The sequence below is a fragment of the Salmo trutta genome, chromosome 22 (assembly GCF_901001165.1).
Source record: "Salmo trutta chromosome 22, fSalTru1.1, whole genome shotgun sequence".
Lineage (NCBI taxonomy): Eukaryota > Metazoa > Chordata > Actinopteri > Salmoniformes > Salmonidae > Salmo > Salmo trutta.
The window spans coordinates 49,756,669-49,782,164 of NC_042978.1; the positions used below are offsets into that span (position 1 = coordinate 49,756,669).

The 25,496-nt window shown below is 47.4% G+C and overlaps 1 protein-coding gene across 2 annotated transcripts in view; it reads left to right on the forward strand.

Annotated features, from left to right (window-relative positions):
- Positions 1-25,496, forward strand: part of LOC115158899 (lipoma-preferred partner homolog) — a 357,166-nt gene that overhangs the window by 14,048 nt on the left and 317,622 nt on the right. The gene's annotated exons all lie outside the window — the stretch shown is intronic.

The window sequence follows — 25,496 nt, forward strand, 5'->3', positions numbered from 1 at the left end:
ATACACAGACAGAAGTAGTGCCACTGTCCTCTCTATACTGCCGCTGTCCTCTCTATATTACTGTCTCCCTATATTGCTGAATCAGAGATCAGAAGCTACAACTCACTAGAAGGAAACATGTGGGAGTCTGGGTCTATCCAGCGTGTGTTTTGGATTTTACAACTGCAAAAAAATATTGCCGTCTTTTGTTCATCTTCAGAACTGTAATTAGCGTGTGTGTGTGTGTGTGTGTGTGTGTGTGTGTGTGTGTGTGTGTGACTGGTGTTCCGGACGCTCCCATAAGGCACGGGGGGGGGGGGGGGCGGGCATGTGCCTGTCATCAGTGTCATAAAAAGAAGAAATTATACATTATTTTGACAGTAACTCTCCAGAAGGTCCTTCAGAAACCTGTGTGTGTTGTGCTTCAGGAATGTGACTGAAAAAGTGCCTCAGGCCTTAAAAACAGAAAAGAACTGTAACTGATTGAAACTAAAGGGATAAGACTGAACAAATGCTGTTGTCAAGGCTACGACGGTGCCAGTGGAATGAGTGGAGCTTCCTCAGGTGTTCTGCAGCTCATATCAGACTGAGAGTTTGATGCTTCTTAGCTAGTTCTTTATGAGTTTTAGTTTAGGAAACCATCTCTCTGCAGAAGAGACAGTTACACAGATGGTTAAAAACATCAGGGAAACTGGACAGAAGGATGTGGTGCTTCAAATACAGCCGTTCTGTAACATCTTTAATTCAGCCTCTCACTCTTCTTCGCTGCCGGCCTCAACACGTTACTGAAAGAGATGAACTATACAGGAAGCTCTGTGGACACAGGTCGTCTGGATACTGGACAGACAATGAACTGGCAGATTCAAACACGTAGACTAGTGTTTAAGAAGGTTGGGCCAGTAACCCGAAAGATTGGTTTGAATCCTCGAGCCTACTAGGTGTAAAATCTGACGGTGTCCTTGAGCAAGACACTTAACCCTAGTTGCTCTGGATAAGAGTGTCTACTAAATGACTAAAATATGAACATTTAGTGGACAACCGTTCTTGAGGGCTTGAACAGAAAAGAGGTTTGTGATTTGGTTCATATTGGTGAGCTGGTGGTTGAGTTGTGTTGTTGCAACAGTCCCTTATCTCTGGGATATCTTGGCGTCATTCAAGACGTGACAATACTCCCTATAGGAAAGTAGGCCACTCCACCTACAGGCCTGGAGTGTTGGTGCAGGTACAGCCAACTAGCGCAGAAATAATATTGCAATATTGTCGATGATATTAAACTGTTGTTTTATATATATTTTTTCATCGCTAGTAGCTACTACAGGCCTCTACATGGGGAAAAAGAGAGATAACACAGACAGACTTTCACTCAGAAACAGAGTGAAAAATTGACGGAGAGAAGCAGCAAGGAGGACTTCAGGGGAGTCTCAAGGTGGATTAAATTTACCTTGAATATTGCAGCCCATTTGTGTAGGCTAGTAGCCAGACAACCTTCAGAGTTCAACAATAAATAGTGGCTGAATTTATCCTCAGGCCAACAAATTCTTTCCTCATTGTTGATGTATAATTATTTTGTGTACAAATGGCAGCTAAATAGCGGTAGGCTAATGCAACTATCCCTAGTAAGCTAGTGTTTTGAGGGTGGACATACTGTATTATTTGGCATTAGTAGACTGGTTTTACGCACAACAACACTCTATCCAAGCTGGGGGAGAGGGCGAGGACGGCTCAGCGACACTCTATCCAAGCTGGGGGAGAGGGCGAGGACGGCTCAGCGACACTCTATCCAAGCTGGGGGAGAGGGCGAGGACGGCTCAGCGACACTCTATCCAAGCTGGGGGAGAGGGCGAGGACGGCTCAGCGACACTCTATCCAAGCTGGGGGAGAGGGCGAGGACGGCTCAGCGACACTCTATCCAAGCTGGGGGAGAGGGCGAGGACGGCTCAGCGACACTCTATCCAAGCTGGGAGAGAGGGCGAGGACGGCTCAGCGACACTCTATCCAAGCTGGGAGAGAGGGCGAGGACGGCTCAGCGACACTCTATCCAAGCTGGGGGAGAGGGCGAGGACGGCTCAGCGACACTCTATCCAAGCTGGGGGAGAGGGCGAGGACGGCTCAGCGACACTCTATCCAAGCTGGGGGAGAGGGCGAGGACGGCTCAGCGACACTCTATCCAAGCTGGGGGAGAGGGCGAGGACGGCTCAGCGACACTCTATCCAAGCTGGGGGAGAGGGCGAGGACGGCTCAGCGACACTCTATCCAAGCTGGGGGAGAGGGCGAGGACGGCTCAGCGACACTCTATCCAAGCTGGGGGAGAGGGCGAGGACGGCTCAGCGACACTCTATCCAAGCTGGGGGAGAGGGCGAGGACGGCTCAGCGACACTCTATCCAAGCTGGGGGAGAGGGCGAGGACGGCTCAGCGACACTCTATCCAAGCTGGGAGAGAGGGCGAGGACGGCTCAGCGACACTCTATCCAAGCTGGGAGAGAGGGCGAGGACGGCTCAGCGACACTCTATCCAAGCTGGGAGAGAGGGCGAGGACGGCTCAGCGACACTCTATCCAAGCTGGGGGAGAGGGCGAGGACGGCTCAGCGACACTCTATCCAAGCTGGGAGAGAGGGCGAGGACGGCTCATGTCATGCAGGTTCATGTAGCTTCTTTATACAGGGCCCCTTTGTGACTTTGGTCTTCCAGACTAGAAGCCAAGGGGACTCGATTTTGCCCTGACATCTTTCTCTTTTTTTTTCTCTCTCCATATTTGGACATGTTTATCTCTGGTGGTTCATATCTGAGAGAGAAGGAGAGGGTGGAATGAGAAGAAGGAAGGAGAGGGTGGAATGAGAAGAAGGAAGGAGAGGGTGGAATGAGAAGAAGGAAGGAGAGGGTGGAATGAGAAGAAGGAAGGAGAGGGTGGAATGAGAAGAAGGAAGGAGAGGGTGGAATGAGAAGAAGGAAGGAGAGGGTGGAATGAGAAGAAGGAAGGAGAGGGTGGAATGAGAAGAAGGAAGGAGAGGGTGGAATGAGAAGAAGGAAGGAGAGGGTGGAATGAGAAGGAAGGAAGGAGAGGGTGGAATGAGAAGGAAGGAAGGAGAGGGTGGAATGAGATGGAGGAAGGAGAGGGTGGAACGAGAAGAAGGAAGGAGAGGGTGGAACGAGAAGAAGGAAGGAGAGGGTGGAATGAGAAGAAGGAAGGAGAGGGTGGAATGAGAAGAAGGAAGGAGAGGGTGGAACGAGAAGAAGGAAGGAGAGGGTGGAACGAGAAGGAAGGAAGGAGAGGGTGGAATGAGAAGGAAGGAAGGAGAGGGTGGAATGAGAAGAAGGAAGGAGAGGGTGGAATGAGAAGAAGGAAGGAGAGGGTGGAATGAGAAGGAAGGAAGGAGAGGGTGGAACGAGAAGAAGGAAGGAGAGGGTGGAACGAGAAGGAAGGAGGAGATGGTGGAACGAGAGAGAGGAGAGGGTGGAACGAGAAGAAGGAAGGAGAGGGTGGAACGAGAAGAAGGAAGGAGAGGGTGGAACGAGAAGAAGGAAGGAGAGGGTGGAATGAGAAGAAGGAAGGAGAGGGTGGAATGAGAAGAAGGAAGGAGAGGGTGGAACGAGAAGAAGGAAGGAGAGGGTGGAACGAGAAGAAGGAAGGAGAGGGTGGAACGAGAAGAAGGAAGGAGAGGGTGGAACGAGAAGAAGGAAGGAGAGGGTGGAACGAGAAGAAGGAAGGAGAGGGGGGAACGAGAAGAAGGAAGGAGAGGGTGGAACGAGAAGAAGGAAGGAGAGGGTGGAACGAGAAGAAGGAAGGAGAGGGTGGAACGAGAAGAAGGAAGGAGAGGGTGGAACGAGAAGAAGGAAGGAGAGGGTGGAACGAGAAGAAGGAAGGAGAGGGTGGAACGAGAAGAAGGAAGGAGAGGGTGGAACGAGAAGAAGGAAGGAGAGGGTGGAACGAGAAGAAGGAAGGAGAGGGTGGAATGAGAAGAAGGAAGGAGAGGGTGGAACGAGAAGAAGGAAGGAGAGGGTGGAACGAGAAGAAGGAAGGAGAGGGTGGAACGAGAAGAGGAAGGAGAGGGTGGAATGAGAAGAAGGAAGGAGAGGGTGGAATGAGAAGAAGGAAGGAGAGGGTGGAATGAGAAGAAGGAAGGAGAGGGTGGAATGAGAAGAAGGAAGGAGAGGGTGGAATGAGAAGAAGGAAGGAGAGGGTGGAATGAGAAGAAGGGATGAGAGTCATTTTGAGCAGCATAAAGCTCACTGAGGATGAGAGAGAGGTTGGGAAGGAAGGATCCTCTCATTCTAACGGCCATTGAGATTGAGGCTTGCTGTATTTATTCTAAAGACAATCAAATCAGGATGCTGTGTGCTCCGCTTAGCTGGAGATCAGAGCCCTGGTGGTGGAGATGAGGCTGGTGATCAGAGCCCTGGTGGTGGAGATGAGGCTGGTGATGAGAGCCCTGGTGGTGGGGATGAGAGCCCTGGTGGTGGAGATGAGGCTGGTGATGAGAGCCCTGGTGGTGGGGATGAGAGCCCTGGTGGTGGAGATGAGGCTGGTGATCAGAGCCCTGGTGGTGGGGATGAGAGCCCTGGTGGTGGGGATGAGGCTGGTGATCAGAGCCCTGGTGATGGAGATGAGGCTGGTGATCAGAGCCCTAGTGATGGAGATGAGGCTGGTGATCAGAGCCCTGGTGGTGGGGATCAGAGACCGGGGTTTGCTTAAACTGGATGTTATCCACGTCATCCAAAGCCACCATTTATAGAGGACATTTTACTGATGTGGAAAACAACGATAAGTAGCCTGCCTATCACTAGACAAATGTGTTTGAAATAAAATGAGCCTAAGTATGCTAATATGGGCTATTGCTAATGAGACAATCGATAACATTCAAAGTAGGAGGAATAGTTTTAAAGGTAACTGGTGCTTGTTTTATAAACGTATTGTTTAATTGATCGTTATCGTGATAATTCAGTCAATTTGTCGTGATATGGATTTTTATCCAAATCGCCCAGCTCTAGGTGTACATCCTAAATGGCACCCTATTCCCTATATAGTGCACTAGTATTAACCAGGGCCTGCACCCTATTCCCTATATAGTGCACTAGTATTGACCAGGGCCCTATGGCACCCTATTCTCTATAGTGCACTAGTATTGACCAGGGCCCTATGGCACCCTATTCCCTATATATAGTGCACTAGTATTGACCAGGGCCCTATGGCACCCTATTCCCTATATATAGTGCACTAGTATTGACCAGGGCCCTATGGCACCCTATTCCCTATATATAGTGCACTAATATTGACCAGGGCCCTGTGGGTGCACTTGTTTTGTTCCCTGTGTAGGGAAAAGGGTGCCGTTTGGGATGCGTCCCTGAGACGAGGGTTTCTGCTGTACAGCTGTAGATGAGGTAGTGGTTACATCACTACACAGACTCTACCCAGAAATCCTTTTAATATAGATCCAGCTGAACAACCTCTACTGTATCTCATCTCCTGACAGGGTTTAATTCCTTCTTTTTGGGGTCTGGCAGCATGGAAACAAATGGCTTCTGTTTTTGTCTCTGCACGGTGCTCATATGACCAAACTGTTGAGGGGGGTTTCTATGGAACGGAACTACAGAAGTAGAAGGGTCTCTATTCGTTCTATTTCTATATGAACGGAACTCCCCAAGGGGAGGACATGTCTACGTGTTTTGGCCTCACAGGACATGATGGACGTGAGGATGGATACGTTTTACTTCCCACTTAGATTTGTAAACTGTAGAAAAGCCGTGGAGCACAATTTGGCCCAGTGTCGTCTGGCTTTGGCCTGGGTAGGACATCATTGTAAAGAAGAAGAATTTGTTGTTAACTGACTTGCTCTAGTTAAATAAAGGTTACAATAATGAATGTCAGAAACCATGTGACAATCTGACAGAGTTGACGGATCACTCTGTTTTCATGGTGAATATTGACATGGAAGATATCTTTTTTGATATGGTAGGGAGGGAATGACATATTTCTTTAAATGAATATGATAGCTTCAGGCTTCACACGAGAGGTCTGATTCAGAGATGAGGTAGGAAAAGTGGGACTTCCGTGTGTATCATTCATTGATGTCAGTGGAAGACTGGATCCACGTGGTTAGAAGACTACTGGAGGGCCACAGGAGAAGGTTGTATCTAAACCTGAAGGTATTGGGCCGTGGGTTATCTGTTTGAGGATTTTCTTGAAAAACTTGCCTCTTGTTATGATTTTAATTTAGAAGAACCTGTTTTCTTATAGCCTCAAATGTACTCTAGAGGTTTCCCTGATGTTTGCTCACTGTTTACTATAGTAGAAAATATTTGTTTTCCCAACGGTCAACACAAGCGTTTTACATCTGTGATCCACATACGTTTTGGTATCCTTATAGTAGACAAACTACACAACTTCTAAAATGTTATCAACTTGGACATGCTTACATTACACCATGTCCTTGTCCCAGATCTTTCATTGCGTCCATCCTCAACCCCAGGATGTGGGTGTTCACATTACACCATCATTCCTGTCCTGCGATTTTATTTTTTTATTTTTTTCCTCCAGTTGTTTTCGGAAAAAAAATGGCGTCAAGAAATCAGTGAGCTGCTTTATTAATTTCCACATTTATTATGTGCAGAAACATAAATAGACTGAGGTGCAGAATATGGACTTCATTTCTTCTTCTCTACAGCTCCACCAGTCTGTTCTCCATCACCTCGTTCTCTCTACGGCTCCACCAGTCTGTCCTCCATCACCTCGTTCTCTCTACGGCTCCACCAGTCTGTCCTCCATCACCTCGTTCTCTCTACGGCTCCACCAGTCTGTTCTCCATCACCTCGTTCTCTCTACGGCTCCACCAGTCTGTTCTCCATCACCTCGTTCTCTCTACGGCTCCACCAGTCTGTCCTCCATCACCTCGTTCTCTCTACGGCTCCACCAGTCTGTTCTCCATCACCTCGTTCTCTCTACGGCTCCACCTGTCTGTTCTCCATCACCTCGTTCTCTCTACAGCTCCACCAGTCTGTCTGTTCTCCATCACCTCGTTCTCTCTACAGCTCCACCAGTCTGTCTCCATCACCTCGTTCTCTCTACAGCTCCATCAGTCTGTCTCCATCACCTCGTTCTCTCTACAGCTCCACCAGTCTGTTCTCCATCACCTCGTTCTCTCTACAGCTCCACCAGTCTGTTCTCCATCACCTCGTTCTCTCTACGGCTCCACCAGTCTGTTCTCCATCACCTCGTTCTCTCTACGGCTCCACCAGTCTGTTCTCCATCACCTCGTTCTCTCTACGGCTCCACCAGTCTGTTCTCCATCACCTCGTTCTCTCTACGGCTCCACCAGTCTGTTCTCCATCACCTCGTTCTCTCTACGGCTCCACCAGTCTGTTCTCCATCACCTCGTTCTCTCTACGGCTCCACCAGTCTGTTCTCCATCACCTCGTTCTCTCTACGGCTCCACCAGTCTGTTCTCCATCACCTCGTTCTCTCTACGGCTCCACCAGTCTGTCCTCCATCACCTCGTTCTCTCTACGGCTCCACCAGTCTGTTCTCCATCACCTCGTTCTCTCTACGGCTCCACCAGTCTGTTCTCCATCACCTCGTTCTCTCTACGGCTCCACCAGTCTGTCCTCCATCACCTCGTTCTCTCTACGGCTCCACCAGTCTGTCCTCCATCACCTCGTTCTCTCTACGGCTCCACCAGTCTGTCCTCCATCACCTCGTTCTCTCTACGGCTCCACCAGTCTGTCCTCCATCACCTCGTTCTCTCTACGGCTCCACCAGTCTGTTCTCCATCACCTCGTTCTCTCTACGGCTCCACCAGTCTGTTCTCCATCACCTCGTTCTCTCTACGGCTCCACCAGTCTGTTCTCCATCACCTCGTTCTCTCTACGGCTCCACCAGTCTGTTCTCCATCACCTCGTTCTCTCTACGGCTCCACCAGTCTGTTCTCCATCACCTCGTTCTCTCTACGGCTCCACCAGTCTGTTCTCCATCACCTCGTTCTCTCTACGGCTCCACCAGTCTGTCCTCCATCACCTCGTTCTCTCTACGGCTCCACCAGTCTGTCCTCCATCACCTCGTTCTCTCTACGGCTCCACCAGTCTGTCCTCCATCACCTCGTTCTCTCTACGGCTCCACCAGTCTGTCCTCCATCACCTCGTTCTCTCTACGGCTCCACCAGTCTGTTCTCCATCACCTCGTTCTCTCTACGGCTCCACCAGTCTGTTCTCCATCACCTCGTTCTCTCTACGGCTCCACCAGTCTGTTCTCCATCACCTCGTTCTCTCTACGGCTCCACCAGTCTGTTCTCCATCACCTCGTTCTCTCTACGGCTCCACCAGTCTGTTCTCCATCACCTCGTTCTCTCTACGGCTCCACCAGTCTGTTCTCCATCACCTCGTTCTCTCTACGGCTCCACCAGTCTGTCCTCCATCACCTCGTTCTCTCTACGGCTCCACCAGTCTGTTCTCCATCACCTCGTTCTCTCTACGGCTCCACCAGTCTGTTCTCCATCACCTCGTTCTCTCTACGGCTCCACCAGTCTGTTCTCTCTACGGCTCCACCAGTCTGTTTTGTCTACCTGACTTTACTGTTGTAGTATGCTGCTAGGACAACATACTACATCCCTTCACCTACTCTGCGTCTCACAAAGACACAGCGGTTGGAACCAAAAATCTCAAATTTTGACTCATCAGACTAAAGGACAGATTTCCACCGATTTTATAATTTCCATTGCTCGTGTTTCTTGACCAAATCAAGTCTCTTCTTATTGGTGTCCTTTAGTAGTGGTTTCTTTGCAGCAATTCGACCATAAAGGCCTGATTCACAGTCTCCTCTGAACAGCTGATGTTGATGTCTGTTACTTGAACTCTGTGAAGCATTTATTTGGGCTGCAATTTCTGAGTCTGGTAACTCTAATGAACTGATCCTCTGCAGCAGAGGGAACTCTGGGTCTTCCTTTCCTGTGGCGGTCCTCATGAGGCTGGTAACTCTAATGAACTGATCCTCTGCAGCAGAGGGAACTCTGGGTCTTCCTTTCCTGTGGCGGTCCTCATGAGGCTGGTAACTCTAATGAACTGATCCTCTGCAGCAGAGGGAACTCTGGGTCTTCCTTTCTTGTGGTGGTCCTCATTAGAGCCAGTTTCATCATAGCGCTTGATGCTTTTTGCAACTGCAAATTTACAGATTGACTGACCTTCATGTCTTAAAGTAATAATGGACTGTCGTTTCTCTTTGCTTATTTGAGCTGTTCTTGCCATTAATATGGACTTGGTCTTTTACCAAATAGGGCTATCTTCTGTATACCACCCCTACCTTGTCACAACACAACTGATTGGCTCAAACGCATTAAGAAGGAAAGAAATTCCACAAATTTACTTTTAACAAGGCACACCTGTTAATTGAAATGCATTCCAGGTGACTACCTCATGAAGCAGGTTGAGAGAATGCCAAGAGTGTGCAAAGCTGTCATCAAGGCAAAGGGTGGCTACTTTTGAAGAATCTGAAATGTAAATATATTTTGATTTGTTGAACACTTTCTTGGTTACTACATGATTCCATATGTGTTATTTCATAGTTTTGTTGTCTTAATTATTATTCTACAATGTTAGAAAATAGTTAAAATAAAGAAAAAACATAGAATGAGTAGGTGTGTCCAAACTTTTGACTGGTCCTGTATATCTTGTTGACCTACTCTATGCATCGGCATATAGTCTGTGTTGTCCTAACACTTCCATACCCTTGAGTCTAACCACTGCCTGCTCTACCTCTCATTACAAACCTTTCCTGCCATTGTGGATGTCTTTTTGATATCGTAGGATCCCACAAACGTTGTGTACTATTTAGATAATAAGATTTCATTTTAGATGTTACCATCCTCTGAGCACTTCTGCTCTGGCTATTACTCTTCTCTCTCTCCACTTCCTGTTTCTCTTACTCTTCTCTCTCCACTTCCTGTTTTCTCTTACTCTTCTCTCTCCACTTCCTGTTTTCTCTGTAACTCTTCTCTCTCCACTTCCTGTTTCTCTGTAACTCTTCTCTCTCCACTTCCTGTTTTCTCTGTAACTCTTCTCTCTCCACTTCCTGTTTTCTCTGTAACTCTTCTCTCTCCACTTCCTGTTTTCTCTAACTCTTCTCTCTCCACTTCCTGTTTTCTCTGTAACTCTTCTCTCTCCACTTCCTGTTTTCTCTGTAACTCTTCTCTCTCCACTTCACATGTTTTCCAGCCTGTCAGTTTCTACTCTGAGACACTATTTATTTTAATCCAAGCTGGGCCCACAGTAGAAGTAGCAGGAATAGGTGAAATCCTAACAGGATTAAAGATAGCTTTAAGGGAGGATGCTACTGACTTTAATGATAGCATGGTGTTGATAATCTAATTACCTTTTTAGCTTGACGTTACACAAGGGTTTGAGTCCCAAATGGCACCCTATATCCTACATAGTGCACTAGTTTTGACCTGGGCCCAGGTTGATAGGGTGGTATTTGGGACTCACTCAAGCCCTGGTGGTGCCTGCTGCATATCCATCCCAGCTCGCTCTCTGTCTGGGGGCTAGAGCCATCCTGTTGCCTTACCAGTCTCTCTAGCTTCATTTTGGTTTCTTTTTGGCCAGGCTTGATCGGCTGCTATAACACTTTGTACTGCTGAACCTTGAATCAAGGCATAACTTCTATACAGTATTAATATATATATATTATGTAGGCTATAACCCATATGTATTTTGGTAAATAAACACATTGTCTTAATATTTTAAACCATATTTTCTATAAAGTATAAACATAATCTTGACTGTTGTAAACAAACACAGTAAACATACACAATAGTTAACCCAGGCACTGTTACTTTTGATAACTTCTCTTTTTAAATTGGAAAAACAAAACTAATTGTATTTCTATTATAAATATTTATAAAAGCCAAGATGACTTGATATAGATTTTTTATAGAGGAATAAATGACTACATCTTAGTTTGGTTGGTCAATCTCATTATACTTCCACATTGTATTACAATCCTACTGCCGTGTTTTAAATATGAAATGTCTTCTGTTCTTTTTAGTGGAGTCTACAGTCTCACACATCTCCCAATCAAGTTCAGCAACCACAGTAGTATTTTATCACGGCATGGTTCCTCCAAAATATGAAGGAGAATTATAAAGCCCTTTATTCCTCTTCTCAAAGGGACTACAGTTAATAAAGCACTAGATCCCCCTCTCAATCCTATTATCACAGCAGCAGTCTCTCTAGCCGTGAACTCAGAAACTCCCAGGTATCCCAAATGACATCCTATTCTCTATGAAGTGCAATACTGTTGACAAGGGGCCCAGGTCATCTATAGGGAACAGGGTGCCATTTGGGACACAAACAAGAAATCTTACGAGATGCCTTAATCAGCTCTCACTTCATTTCAAGATGTTATCTAACCTAGCCGCCACAGATTGGGGAGAGATTTGTTTTGAGATGTATTTTTTATTTTTTTTACACTAAGTCATCCAAGTGGATCTCTTGTCAACAATTAAACCTAAAGCATGATTAACAAGAGCAATTAGTCAAAGGATCCTCTTTAAGGAGACTAAAGCCGAGGAGGAGGAGATTATCTGCTTTCTTTAATAAGGATAATCGTTGTATTAAGTGTTTTGATTGCCTTCTAGTTTGACTTGTCTAAATCCTGGTTTCTGTGTTAGACTTCATTAGAAGCAGTTTTAGCAGGTCTTCACCGTTCAGACTTTGAGGGAGCAGATAGATTAGAGAGTAGTGTAGTGGAAACACCAACCTGTTTTAATTTGGTTCCTTACTGTTCGTCTGTCGGTCTCTGAACGGGCTGGTTCGTCTGTCGGTCTCTGAACGGGCTGGTTCGTCTGTCGGTCTCTGAACGGGCTGGTTCGTCTGTCGGTCTCTTCATTCTTAATCTTGTATTAATAGTGCCCTGCATGCTTTTTCAGCGGTGCTAATCTAATGCGTATCCTTCTGACAGACTGATGCACGTAGTCAGCTGTAAGTCTAATGTACATTACCAAAGGTATGTGGATGTCTGCTCATTGAACATCTCATTCCAAAATCCTGGGCATTAATATGGAGTTGGTCGCCCCCTTTGCTGCTATAAGAAGCCTCCACTCTTCTGGGAAGGCTTTCCACTAGATGTTGGAACATTGCTGCAGGGACTTTTTTTCTCCATTCAGCCACGTGAACATTAGTGAGGTTGGGCACTGATGTTGGGCGCTTAGGCCTGTCTCCAAAAGGTGTTCGATGGGGTTGAGGTCAGGGCTGTGTGCATGCCAGTCAAGCTCTTCCACACGGATCTTGGACAAACCATTTCTGTATGGACCTCGCTTTGTGCATGGGGGTCATTGTCATGCTGAAACAGAAAAGGGCATTCCCCAAACTGTTGCCACAAAGCTGCTCGGCCATGGAAACCCATTGGAACCCCATTTTTATGAAGCAACCGGCGAGCAGGTCTTGTTCTGACGTTGTTTACAGAGGAAGTTTGGAACTCAGTAGTGAGTGTCGCAACCGAGAACAGTAGTTTTTTTACGCGCTACGCGCTTCAACACTTGGTGGTCCTGTGACCTTGTGTGGCCTACCATTTTGCTGTTGAGCCGTTGTTGCTCCTAGATGTTTCCACTTCACAATAACAGCACTTTATACACTGCTCAAAAAAATAAAGGGAACACTTAAACAACACAATGTAATTCCAAGTCAATCACACTTCTGTGAAATCAAACTGTCCACTTAGGAAGCAACACTGATTGACAATAAATGTCACATGCTGTTGTGCAAATGGAATAGACAACAGGTGGAAATTCTAGGCAATTAGCAAGACACCCCCAATAAAGGAGTGGTTCTGCAGGTGGTGACCACAGACCACTTCTCAGTTCCTATGCTTCCTGGCTGATGTTTTGGTCACTTTTGAATGCTGGTGGTGCTTTCACTCTAGTGGTAGCATGAGACGGAGTCTACAACCCACACAAGTGGCTCAGGTAGTGCAGCTCCTCCAGGATGGCACATCAATGCGAGCTGTGGCAAGAAGGTTTGCTGTGTCTGTCAGCGTAGTGTCCAGAGCATGGAGGCGCTACCAGGAGACAGGCCAGTACATCAGGAGACGTGGAGGAGGCCGTAGGAGGGCAACAACCCAGCAGTAGGACCGCTACCTCCGCCTTTGTGCAAGGAGGAGCAGGTGGAGCACTGCCAGAGCCCTGCAAAATGACCTCCAGCAGGCCACAAATGTGCATGTGTCGGCTCAAACGGTCAGAAACAGACTCCATGAGGGTGGTATGAGGGCCCGACGTCCACAGGTGGGGGTTGTGCTTACAGCCCAACACCGTGCAGGACGTTTGGCATTTGCCAGAGAACACCAAGATTGGCAAATTCGCCACTGGCGCCCTGTGCTCTTCACAGATGAAAGCAGGTTCACACTGAGCACATGTGACAGAGTCTGGAGACGCCGTGGAGAACGTTCTGCTGCCTGCAACATCCTCCAGCATGACCGGTTTGGCGGTGGGTCAGTCATGGTGTGGGGTGGCATTTCTTTGGGGGGCCGCACAGCCCTCCATGTGCTCGCCAGAGGTAGCCCGACTGCCATTAGGTACCGAGATGAGATCCTCAGACCCCTTGTGAGACCATATGCTGGTGCGGTTGGCCCTGGGTTCCTCCTAATGCAAGACAATGCTAGACCTCATGTGGCTGGAGTGTGTCAGCAGTTCCTGCAAGAGGAAGGCATTGATGCTATGGACTGGCCCGCCCGTTCCCCAGACCTGAATCCAATTGAGCACATCTGGGACATCATGTCTCGCTCCATCCACCAACGCCACGTTGCACCACAGACTGTCCAGGAGTTGGCGGATGCTTTAGTCCAGGTCTGGGAGGAGATCCCTCAGGAGACCATCCGCCACCTCATCAGGAGCATGCCCAGGCGTTGTAGGGAGGTCATACAGGCACGTGGAGGCCACACACACTACTGAGCCTCATTTTGACTTGTTTTAAGGACATTACATCAAAGTTGGATCAGCCTGTAGTGTGGTTTTCCACTTTAATTTTGACTGACTCCAAATGCAGACCTCCATGGGTTGATAAATTGGATTTCCATTGATTATTTTTGTGTGATTTTGTTGTCAGCACATTCAACTATGTAAAGAAAAAAGTATTTAATAAGATTATTTCATTCATTCAGATCTAGGATGTGTTGTTTAAGTGTTCCCTTAATTTTTTTGGAGCAGTATAGTTGACCTGGGCTTCTCTAGCAAGGCAGATATTTGACTTGTTGGAAAGGTGGCATCCTATGAAGGTGCCACATTGAAAGTCACTGAGCTCTTCAGTAAGGCCATTCTACTGCCAATGTTTGTCTATGGAGATTGCATGGCGGTGTGCTTGATTTTATAAAAAATGTTATATACCTATATAGCTGAATCCACTAATGTGAACCGGTGTTTACATCATTTTGTGTATATAGTGTGGTCTGTACGTGAACGTTGTTTCAACGTGACCTCAGGTGTGGCAGTACGGCAGTAGGGATACTACCTCGGGTGTGGCAGTACGGCAGTAGGGATACTACCTCCGGTGTGGCAGTACGGCAGTAGGGATACTACCTCGGGTGTGGCAGTACGGCAGTAGGGATACTACCTCGGGTGTGGCAGTACGGCAGTAGGGATACTACCTCCGGTGTGGCAGTACGGCAGTAGGGATACTACCTCGGGTGTGGCAGTACGGCAGTAGGGATACTACCTCCGGTGTGGCAGTAGGGATACTACCTCCGGTGTGGCAGTACGGCAGTAGGGATACTACCTCGGGTGTGGCAGTACGGCAGTAGGGATACTACCTCGGGTGTGGCAGTACGGCAGTAGGGATACTACCTCGGGTGTGGCAGTACGGCAGTAGGGATACTACCTCGGGTGTGGCAGTACGGCAGTAGGGATACTACCTCCGGTGTGGCAGTACGGCAGTAGGGATACTAAAGTGTACATTTTGAGACCTCTTCCGTTATTACAGCCTTCTGCTTTTCCACTGTTACTTCTGGGATGGGGAGTTGCTTGGTGCAGGTTTGATAGTAGTAGATTTTACGTTGTTTTAGACGCTGGCCTAAATATAGTGCTAATAATTGGTTATGACTGCTGACTACGATTTTCTTCTTACTGAAAATTCCTCTTCTCCCCCCCCCCCCCAAATAATAGACTATCATTGTATCTTCTGAAAAGACAGTATCGTGCAGGCAAGTAGCATTAACCCTGACCTCTTAGTGCTGCGGGGTCAGAGTTCACTCACTCACTCACTGATTCCTCTAGGATTAGAGAGACGCTAGCTCCACGCTAATGGCACTGAATGTGCTTCCCAAATGGCAGCCTATTCCTTTATATAGTGCACTACTGTTGACCAGGGCCCCACAGGGGTGCTCTGCGCTACTTTGAACCGAGCCCTATTGGCCTGTGGTCAAAAGTAGTGCACTCTATGGGAACAGGGTGCCATTTGGGAAGCAGATTCAGTCAGGAAGAAATAGGACTGGTGCCCTGGCTCTGACACACACAGTGACAGATGCCCTAGTCAGCTTAGCCCCATGCACGTTGGTTTAATAGAGACCTTTTCTTTGTTTAAAACACAAAGTCAATATTGACCTGTCAATGCATGGTGATCACCTACTGCTAACACAGTCTACGGGGCTCAGAGGGGAAAGCCCCGACTGCTAACACAGTCTACGGGGATCCGAGGGGAAAGCCCCTACTGCTAACACAGTCTACGGGGCTCAGAGGGGAAAGCCCCTACTGCTAACACAGTCTACGGGGATCAGAGAGGAAAGCCCCGACTGCTAACACAGTCTACGGGGCTCAGAGGGGAAAGCCCCTACTGCTAACACAGTCTACGGGGCTCAGAGGGGAAAGCCCCTACTGCTAACACAGTCTACGGGGCTCAGAGGGGAAAGCCCCTACTGCTAACACAGTCTACGGGGCTCAGAGGGGAAAGCCCCAACTGCTAACACAGTCTACGGGGCTCAGAGGGGAAAGCCCCTACTGTGTTAACAACACAGCCTACGGGGCTCAGAGGGGAAAGCCCCTACTGCTAACACAGTCTACGGGGCTCAGAGGGGAAAGCCCCCTGCTAACACAGTCTACGGGGCTCAGAGGGGAAAGCCCCTACTGTGTTAACAACACAGCCTACGGTGATCAGAGGGGAAAGCCCCTACTGCTAACACAGCCTACGGGGCTCAGAGGGGAAAGCCCCGACTGCTAACGCCAGTCTACGGGGCTCAGAGGGGAAAGCCCCAACTGTGTTAACAATGATTTAGTGATTATGCTGTCATTATTTATATACACTGAACAAAAATAAAAACGCCACATGTAACAACTTCAAAGATTTGACTGAGTTACAGTTCATATGAGGAAATCAGTCTATTTGAAATAAATGCATTAGACCCTAATCTATGGATTTAACATGACTGAGAATACAGATATGCATTTGTTGATCACAGATACCTTAAAAAAAATTGGCCTCGCAATGGACTTCAGGATCTCGTCACGGTGTCTCTGTGAATTCAAATTGCCATTGATAAAATACAATTGTATTCGTTGTCCGTAGCTTATGCCTGTCCATACCATAACCCCACCTCCACCATGGGGCCCATACCATAACCCAACCTCCACCATGGGGCCCATACCATAACCCCACCTCCACCATGGGGCCCATACCATAACCCCACCTCCACCATGGGGCCCATACCATAACCCAACCTCCACCATGGGGCCCATACCATAACCCCACCTCCACCATGGGGCCCATACCATAACCCCACCTCCACCATGGGGCCCATACCATAACCCCACCTCCACCATGGGGCCCATACCATAACCCCACCTCCACCATGGGGCCCATACCATAACCCCACCTCCACCATGGGGCCCATACCATAACCCCACCTCCACCATGGGGCCCATACCATAACCCCACCTCCACCATGGGGCCCATACCATAACCCCACCTCCACCATGGGGCCCATACCATAACCCCACCTCCACCATGGGGCCCATACCATAACCCCACCTCCACCATGGGGCCCATACCATAACCCCACCTCCACCATGGGGCCCATACCATAACCCCACCTCCACCATGGGGCCCATACCATAACCCCACCACCACCATGGGGCCCATACCATAACCCCACCTCCACCATGGGGCCCATACCATAACCCCACCTCCACCATGGGGCCCATACCATAACCCCACCTCCACCATGGGGCCCATACCATAACCCCACCTCCACCATGGGGCCCATACCATAACCCCACCTCCACCATGGGGCCCATACCATAACCCCACCTCCACCATGGGGCCCATACCATAACCCCACCACCACCATGGGGCCCATACCATAACCCCACCTCCACCATGGGGCCCATACCATAACCCCACCGCCACCATGGGGCCCATACCATAACCCCACCGCCACCATGGGGCCCATACCATAACCCCACCGCCACCATGGGGCCCATACCATAACCCCACCTCCACCATGGGGCCCATACCATAACCCCACCTCCACCATGGGGCCCATACCATAACCCCACCTCCACCATGGGGCCCATACCATAACCCCACCTCCACCATACACGTGGTCTGCTGTTGTGAGGCTGTTTGGATGTGCGTCGACTTATGCTTTTAAGTGGTCAATATGGCAACAACAACAACAACAAAAACATTGACAGTTATACAATTGAGGACTGTGACCTTACCAGAAGTTTATCTGAATATTTCTGGGGAAGAGTAGAGTGCGTGATATATTGGTGTGCTTTTTAAGGGTTTATTCTTTAGGAGCTAAAGCCGATCACGGTCAGGAGGGAAGGCATTGAGGAAAAAAAGATTAGTCCTACAATGAATATGTAGAAGATGAGTTGTAAAACGAGTGTGTGGTGAGAAGCCACAGCAGGGGTTAAGAGAGCAGTCCGTTTTTGAACATTTTTTATTTTTAAGCTTCAAATCGTTTTTAATATAGCTTATACTTCACTAATGCTCTCTTGTCACCAAGCTTCTGTGTGCATCCCAAATGACACCTTCACCCTATTCCCTATGGGTCCTGGTCAAAAGTAGTGCACTAAAATAGGGAATAGGGTGCCAGCCCTGGTCAGAGGTAGTGCACTAAGTAGGGTGCTATATCCACACTTGTAATGCCTGTTATTATTCCTCTGCAGCAATGTTGGTCAACAGTAAGATCATGGACAAGCTAACATAAAAAATATATATATTTGATTATTGGTAAACAAAATGTAATCGTAGAAAGACTAGACAAACATACAGATGTACGATCTTAATTTGAGCCAGTTTGCTACAGCAGGAAAATGATCCTGCAGCAACAGGAAATGTGAATTATTATGTGGGTTATTGTTTTTTGAAAGGGAAAATCAGGTCTGAAATTTCAAAGTGGAAATTGCAGACTTCAGAAGACTTTTTAAACCTCAAATACACTACATGTTTTAAATGTGTTCCATTGAAGGAGAGTTCTCTTGCAACAGGGTGGTCAAATTAAGATCCTACATCTGTACCTAACGTTTCGGGAATTAAAAATGTGCTGTATTTCACAACTTGTCTGGTTATCAAAACTGTTGTTTCTATCAGATCCCTACTTATTGGTTATTTTAATCATGATAACATTTTAAACAAAAAGAAAGGATCGGACTGAAACAACATTTTGGGTCATAGATCAAATCTTATCGTATTAAACCTAGACAGAGGGCTACATACCAACATTCCAGAATAAAAGATATGCTGCATTTACAACTTGGCTACATATTCAAACTGTTGACATTTTCTTATGAAAGTCTCTGATAGAAGAAATAGATTTTAAAGCCTCGTATAAAACCAGTGATAAGTGTTGGCCTTTATTACACTGCACAATGAAGGAGGAAAGTGGGCTGGTGAATGCCTGGGGAGAATCATCACAGGGTATTAACTACAGGAGGAGAATCATCACCGGGTATTAACTACAGGAGGAAAATCATCAGGGTATTAACTAAAGGAGGAGAATCATCAGGGTATTAACTACAGGAGGAGAATCATCAGGGTATTAACTACAGAGGAATCATCATCAGGGTATTAACTACAAGAGGAGAATCATCAGGGTATTAACTACAGGAGGAGAATCATCAGGGTATTAACTACAGGAGGATAATCATCATCGGGGTATTAACTGCAGGAGGAGAATCATCGTCGGGGTATTGACTACAGGAGAATCATTATCGGGGTATTAACTACAGGAGGAGAATCATCACAGGGTATTAACTACAGGAGGATAATCATCATCGGGGTATTAACTACAGGAGGATAATCATCATCGGGGTATTAACTGCAGGAGGAGAATCATCGTCGGGGTATTGACTATAGGAGAATCATTATCAGGGTATTAACTACAGGAGGAGAATCATCAGGGTATTAACTACAGGAGGAAAATCATCAGGGTATTAACTACAGGAGGAGAATCATCACAGGGTATTAACTACAGAAGAATAATTATCGGGGTATTAACTACAGAAGAATAATTATCGGGGTATTAACTACAGAAGAATAATTATCGGGGTATTAACTACAGGAGAATCATCATCATCGGGGTATTAACTACAGGAGAATCATCGGGGTATTAACTACAGGAGGAGAATCATCATCATCGGGGTATTAACTACAGGAGAATCATCACAGGGTATTAACTACAGGAGGAGAATCATGGTCAGGGTATTGACTACAGGAGGACAATCATGGTCAGGGTATTGACTACAGGAGGACAATCATGGTCAGGGTATTAACTACAGGAGAATCATCATCGGGGTATTAACTACAGGAGGAAAATCATCGTCGGGGTATTAACTACAGGAGGAAAATCATCGTCGGGGTATTAACTACAGGAGGAGAATCATCGTCGGGGTATTAACTACAGGAGGAGAATCATCGTCGGGGTATTAACTACAGGAGGAGAATCATCGTCGGGGTATTAACTACAGGAGGAGAATCATCGTCGGGGTATTAACTACAGGAGGAGAATCATCGTCGGGGTATTAACTACAGGAGGAGAATCATCGTCAGGGTATTAACTACAGGAGGAGAATCATCAGGGTATTAACTACAGGAGGAGAATCATCGTCAGGGTATTAACTACAGGAGAATCATCATCGGGGTATTAACTACAGGAGAATCATCGTCGGGGTATTAACTACAGGAGGAGAATCATCATCAGGGTATTAACTACAGGAGGATAATCATCAGGGTATTAACTACAGGAGGAGAATCATCAGGGTATTAACTACAGGAGAATCATCGTCAGGGTATTTACTACAGGAGGAAAGTGTTATGGGTTTTAAAGAGAATGTGAATACCATTTGTAGCAGAGTTTCAGTTGCAAGTTCTTTATTAGACGTTTGTACGGGATGCGCATGGTATACGTCATCCAATGAAAAGCTCACTTGCAGGTTCCTTCTGGACAATGCAAGAACAACAAATAATACAAGATAAGAATACAAACAAAGTCAATGTCTGAGTACAATAGAATAAACTGTATAGTACAGGAAGGTAGGATTTATAGTCCAATATTTATGTGTATGGGGGGGCAGTGTATAAACTGAGCAAGATAATAGCAGTCTGGTAGCAGCGGTTGTGATGATTGTGTATGTAGCATGAATGTACACAGTGTATAAAATGTTAGCACATTTCTTATATTGAGTTGCACCCCCTTTTGCTGTAGGCGTCACTACACCCCCTACATCACTGGATGGGTGGGAGCCAGTTCCTGGTTAATGTACAGGGCCATCTTCACCACCTGCTGCAGGGCCTTGTGGTCGTGGACAGAGCAATTTCCGTACTAGGCTGTGATGCAACCGGTCAGGACGCTGTCGATGGTGCAGCAGGAGTATTTGGAGAGGACCCAGGCGATATGCCACATTTCTTCAGCCGCCTTAGGAGGTAGAGACGTTATTGTGCCCTCTTGATGGGTTGGTGTTGGTCCATGTCAAGTCCTCGGTGATGTGGACGCGCCGTGTGAATAGCGATGGTAATGGCATCTTCCGTGGATCTGTTGGAGCGGTAGGTGAATTGGAGTGGGTCCAGTGTGCCTGGCATGCTGGCCTTGATGTTGGCCATGACCAACCTCTCGAGGGCACTTCATGATGTGAGCACAACGGGAGGCTTCGGTTGGCACCACACAGCTGGATTTGCCCTTGTAGTCTGTGATCGCACGTGGCAAAGACTACAGACTATGTGAGTCTGAGTTGTCGAACTCTCAATTCAAGTTTGAGGCTGTATGGTACCTGCTTGCCTTGTACGCATTGCACGCCGCCGAGTCGTCAGGGTTCGTTCTGCTGGCATTGAATGCTGCAGTACAGGCTCTTAGCATTGCACGGATATCTCCGTTCACCCAGGGTTTTTGGTTGAAGTATGTCCGTATTGTTTTTACGTGGGCACATCATCAACACATCTCCTAATGAAGCCTGTGACTGACGATGTATATTCCTCAATGTGGATGGATGAGTCCTGGGCGGATTCATCTTTGAACATATTCCAATCAGTATTGTCAAAACAACAGTCCTGCAGCATGGAGTCTGCCTCCTCTGTCCAGCGCCTCACTATTCTGTGTTGGTGGCTCCCTCCTGAGTTGCTGCTTGTAGGCAGGGAGTAGGAACGGAGAGATGTGATCTGATTGGCTGAAGTGGGGGCAGGTGATGGCTGTGTGCGCATCACAGATGTTTGTATGTACATGGTCAAGCACGCTGGATCCTGTTGTGGGGCAGGGTACATGTTGGTGATATTTTAGACGGGCTTGGTTAAAGTCACCCGCAACAATAAACTACTTCCGGGTGAGAGGATTCTTGTACAGTTCTCTGAGTGATGCCTTGGTGTTTGCTTGTACACAGCTGTGATAATAACAAGTGAATTCTGTTGGCATAGTGTAGGGTTGGTCCCTCTGCGATTGAAGCCTTCCTCTGACTTCACAAAGTTTCTGTTCCAGCGATTGGACATTAAACCATCAGGATACTAGGAAGAGGAGGCCTTGTAGCCCGTCTTTTCAGCATAGCTCGGAGTCTTTCCTTTCCTTCCTCTTCTTCGTGGCCGGTGTTGCCCTTAGGTCATCTCAGCCAAGAGCAACAGGTAAGGCCGCTGTGCGGGGAACAAAGGGAGTGAATGTTGTATTCCAGATCTGGGAGGCTGAGAGATGAGTGTGTAGCTTCTGATTCATGAACCAGAAGTGTTTGTCGGTGGTAGGAAATTATTACATATACATTCAGAGCAGACTATAAGTCATAATTAATAAAAAAATAGCCATTTAAAAAAAAAAAAGCAAAGTCAAGCAGGAATCGGCAAGACTCTCGCCCTCCTCAGCGCCGCCATTTCTCCATTCAGGAGTAATTGTACATCCATTGTTACATTTCCTTTTAACTTAGGACTGGTTTGCCTCCCCAATGTCATTATGAACAGGAAAAGGTTGAAATAGGTATATTTAGAGAATAAAAAAAATACTTTTTGCAGAAGAGCTAAGTCTTTATTTTGTATTATTGAACAAAATAGTGAATTGATGTCGCAGAAGGTTGTTATTCACAGTTTGAGGTTATCAGTTCAGTTGAATATTAAAGTATTTATTTTGTATAGGACGTTAGTGGCTTTGTAACCCAATGTTACTAGTCATATAATTCACAGTTTTAAGGTTATCCAGTTTTATGTTAGAAGATTGAGAAAATCGAATGTATTTGTGAAGTTCGGCACGAATGGATTGTCTGTTGTTTGTATCATCCCTGAGTCTTTTGCAGCAATGCATCCTCAACAATGGTCAGCCTTATATCTGTCATGGGTTTTTACCAAGAAAATACTTTTTCATGAATTTGAAAAACGCAATGCTGTTCCATGAATTTGATTGTAGGGTTGTTTTGTGATCAATAGCGCAGTGTATATAGACCACGAAGGCAGCTTTTCTCCCTCTTCAAGGTAGGGATTTTTTAGTGGAAGCTGTAGCCTCTTAGGCCTGTCATTGACTGCGTTTACACGGGCAGCCCAATTCTGATCTTTTGCCCAATTATTGGCAAAAGAGCTCATCTGATTGGTCAAAAAGAAGAAAAAAAACATTTGGCTGCTTGTGTAAACACAGCCTTTGAGTCCAGAGCAGAAATGTGTTTGTGTAGATATTACCACCACAGCCTCGCATGCCATAACAAAGCAATACAATCAGACCTTCTTCGTCAGCTTGTTTCCCTAATGGTACCCTGTTTCCAATGGGCCCAGGTCAAAAGAAGTGCACTATATAGGGAATAGTGTAACACTTGTGCCTCAAACTCAGTCTGTTCTGCAGGGCCAGGCAGACTGATACGCTGAACGTGTCGTCCTCTTCTCTTCTCTCTCTCTGTGTGTGGTCTGTAGGTCTGTCTCATTCACTCACTCACTGTTGGGATTAATTGCCATAGAGTCCCCAGTGATCCAGGACTGAAATTGTCTACTGACCCAAATCCTCCAGTTGGCAGGAAGGAAGGAAGGCCCTGTCTTTACCAGTACGTACTGGCAGGGCTATAGGCCTACTCCTAGAGACAGACAGAGACTCTCCCTCCTCTTCCTCTCCCAGTACGTACTGGCAGGGCTATAGGCCTACTCCTAGAGACAGACAGAGACTCTCCCTCCACTTCCTCTCCCAGTACGTACTGGCAGGGCTATAGGCCTACTCCTAGAGACAGACAGAGACTCTCCCTCCTCTTCCTCTCCCAGTGCGTACTGGCAGGGCTATAGGCCTACTCCTAGAGACAGACAGAGACTCTCCCTCCACTTCCTCTCCCAGTGCGTACTGGCAGGGCTATAGGCCTACTCCTAGAGACAGACAGAGACTCTCCCTCCTCTTCCTCTCCCAGTGCGTACTGGCAGGGCTATAGGCCTACTCCTAGAGACAGACAGAGACTCTCCCTCCACTTCCTCTCCCAGTGCGTACTGGCAGGGCTATAGGCCTACTCCTAGAGACAGACAGAGACTCTCCCTCCACTTCCTCTCCCAGTGCGTACTGGCAGGGCTATAGGCCTACTCCTAGTAACAGACAGAGACTCTCCCTCCTCTTCCTCTCCCAGTGCGTACTGGCAGGGCTATAGGCCTACTCCTAGAGACAGACAGAGACTCTCCCTCCTCTCTCTCCTCTTCCGCAATACCTAGTTGGTATTGCTTGTCAATCTTGTCATGTTAAGCGATAAGGCCCGAGGGGGTGTGGTGTGTGTGTGTATATAGCCAATATACCCATGGCTAAGGGCAGTTCTTATGCGCGACGTGGAGTTCCTGGATACAGTCCTTAGCCGTGGTACATTGGCCATATACCACAAACCCCCGAGGTGCCTTATTGCTATTATAAACTGGTTACCAACGTAATTTGTCAAAATTAAATGTTTGGCGGTACCCGTGATATACCACGGCTTTCAGCCAATCAGCATTCAGGGCTCGAATCACCTAGTTTATAATGTTTTCTATAACGTCACATCCACCCAGCCTCATAGCGGGGATTATAACGTCGCCTCCACCCAGCCTCATAGCGGGGATTATAACGTCGCCTCCACCCAGCCTCATAGCGGGGATTATAACGTCGCCTCCACCCAGCCTCATAGCGGGGATTATAACGTCGCCTCCACCCAGCCTCATAGCGGGGATTATAACGCCGCCTCCACCCAGCCTCATAGCGGGGATTATAACGTCGCCTCCACCCAGCCTCATAGCGGGGATTATAACGTCGCCTCCACCCAGCCTCATAGCGGGGATTATAACGTCGCCTCCACCCAGCCTCATAGCGGGGATTATAACGTCGCCTCCACCCAGCCTCATAGCGGGGATTATAACGTCGCCTCCACCCAGCCTCATAGCGGGGATTATAACGTCGCCTCCACCCAGCCTCATAGCGGGGATTATAACGTCGCCTCCACCCAGCCTCATAGCGGGGATTATAACGTCGCCTCCACCCAGCCTCATAGCTGGGATTATAACGTCGCCTCCACCCAGCCTCATGGCGGGGATTATAATTTTCTCTCCACCCAGCCTCATATCAACACCCAGGCTGCGTCCTGAAAGGGACCCTATCCGCTATAATATAGTGCACCACTTTTGACCAGAGCCCTATGGGGGGGAAAGGGTTCCCTTTCAGAGCTCAGTGGGGGGGTGCTGTTTATTACCTAGTACAGCCCTACAACATACTGTGTCCTGTTTATTACCTAGTACAGCCCTACAACATACTGTCCTGTTATTACCTAGTACAGCCCTACAACATACTGTCCTGTTATTACCTAGTACAGCCCTACAACATACTGTGTCCTGTTTATTACCTAGTACAGCCCTACAATATACTGTCCTGTTATTACCTAGTACAGCCCTACAACATACTGTCCTGTTATTACCTAGTACAGCCCTACAACATACTGTCCTGTTATTACCTAGTACAGCCCTACAACATACTGTCCTGTTATTACCTAGTACAGCCCTACAACATACTGTGTCCTGTTATTACCTAGTACAGCCCTACAATATACTGTGTCCTGTTATTACCTAGTACAGCCCTACAACATACTGTCCTGTTATTACCTAGTACA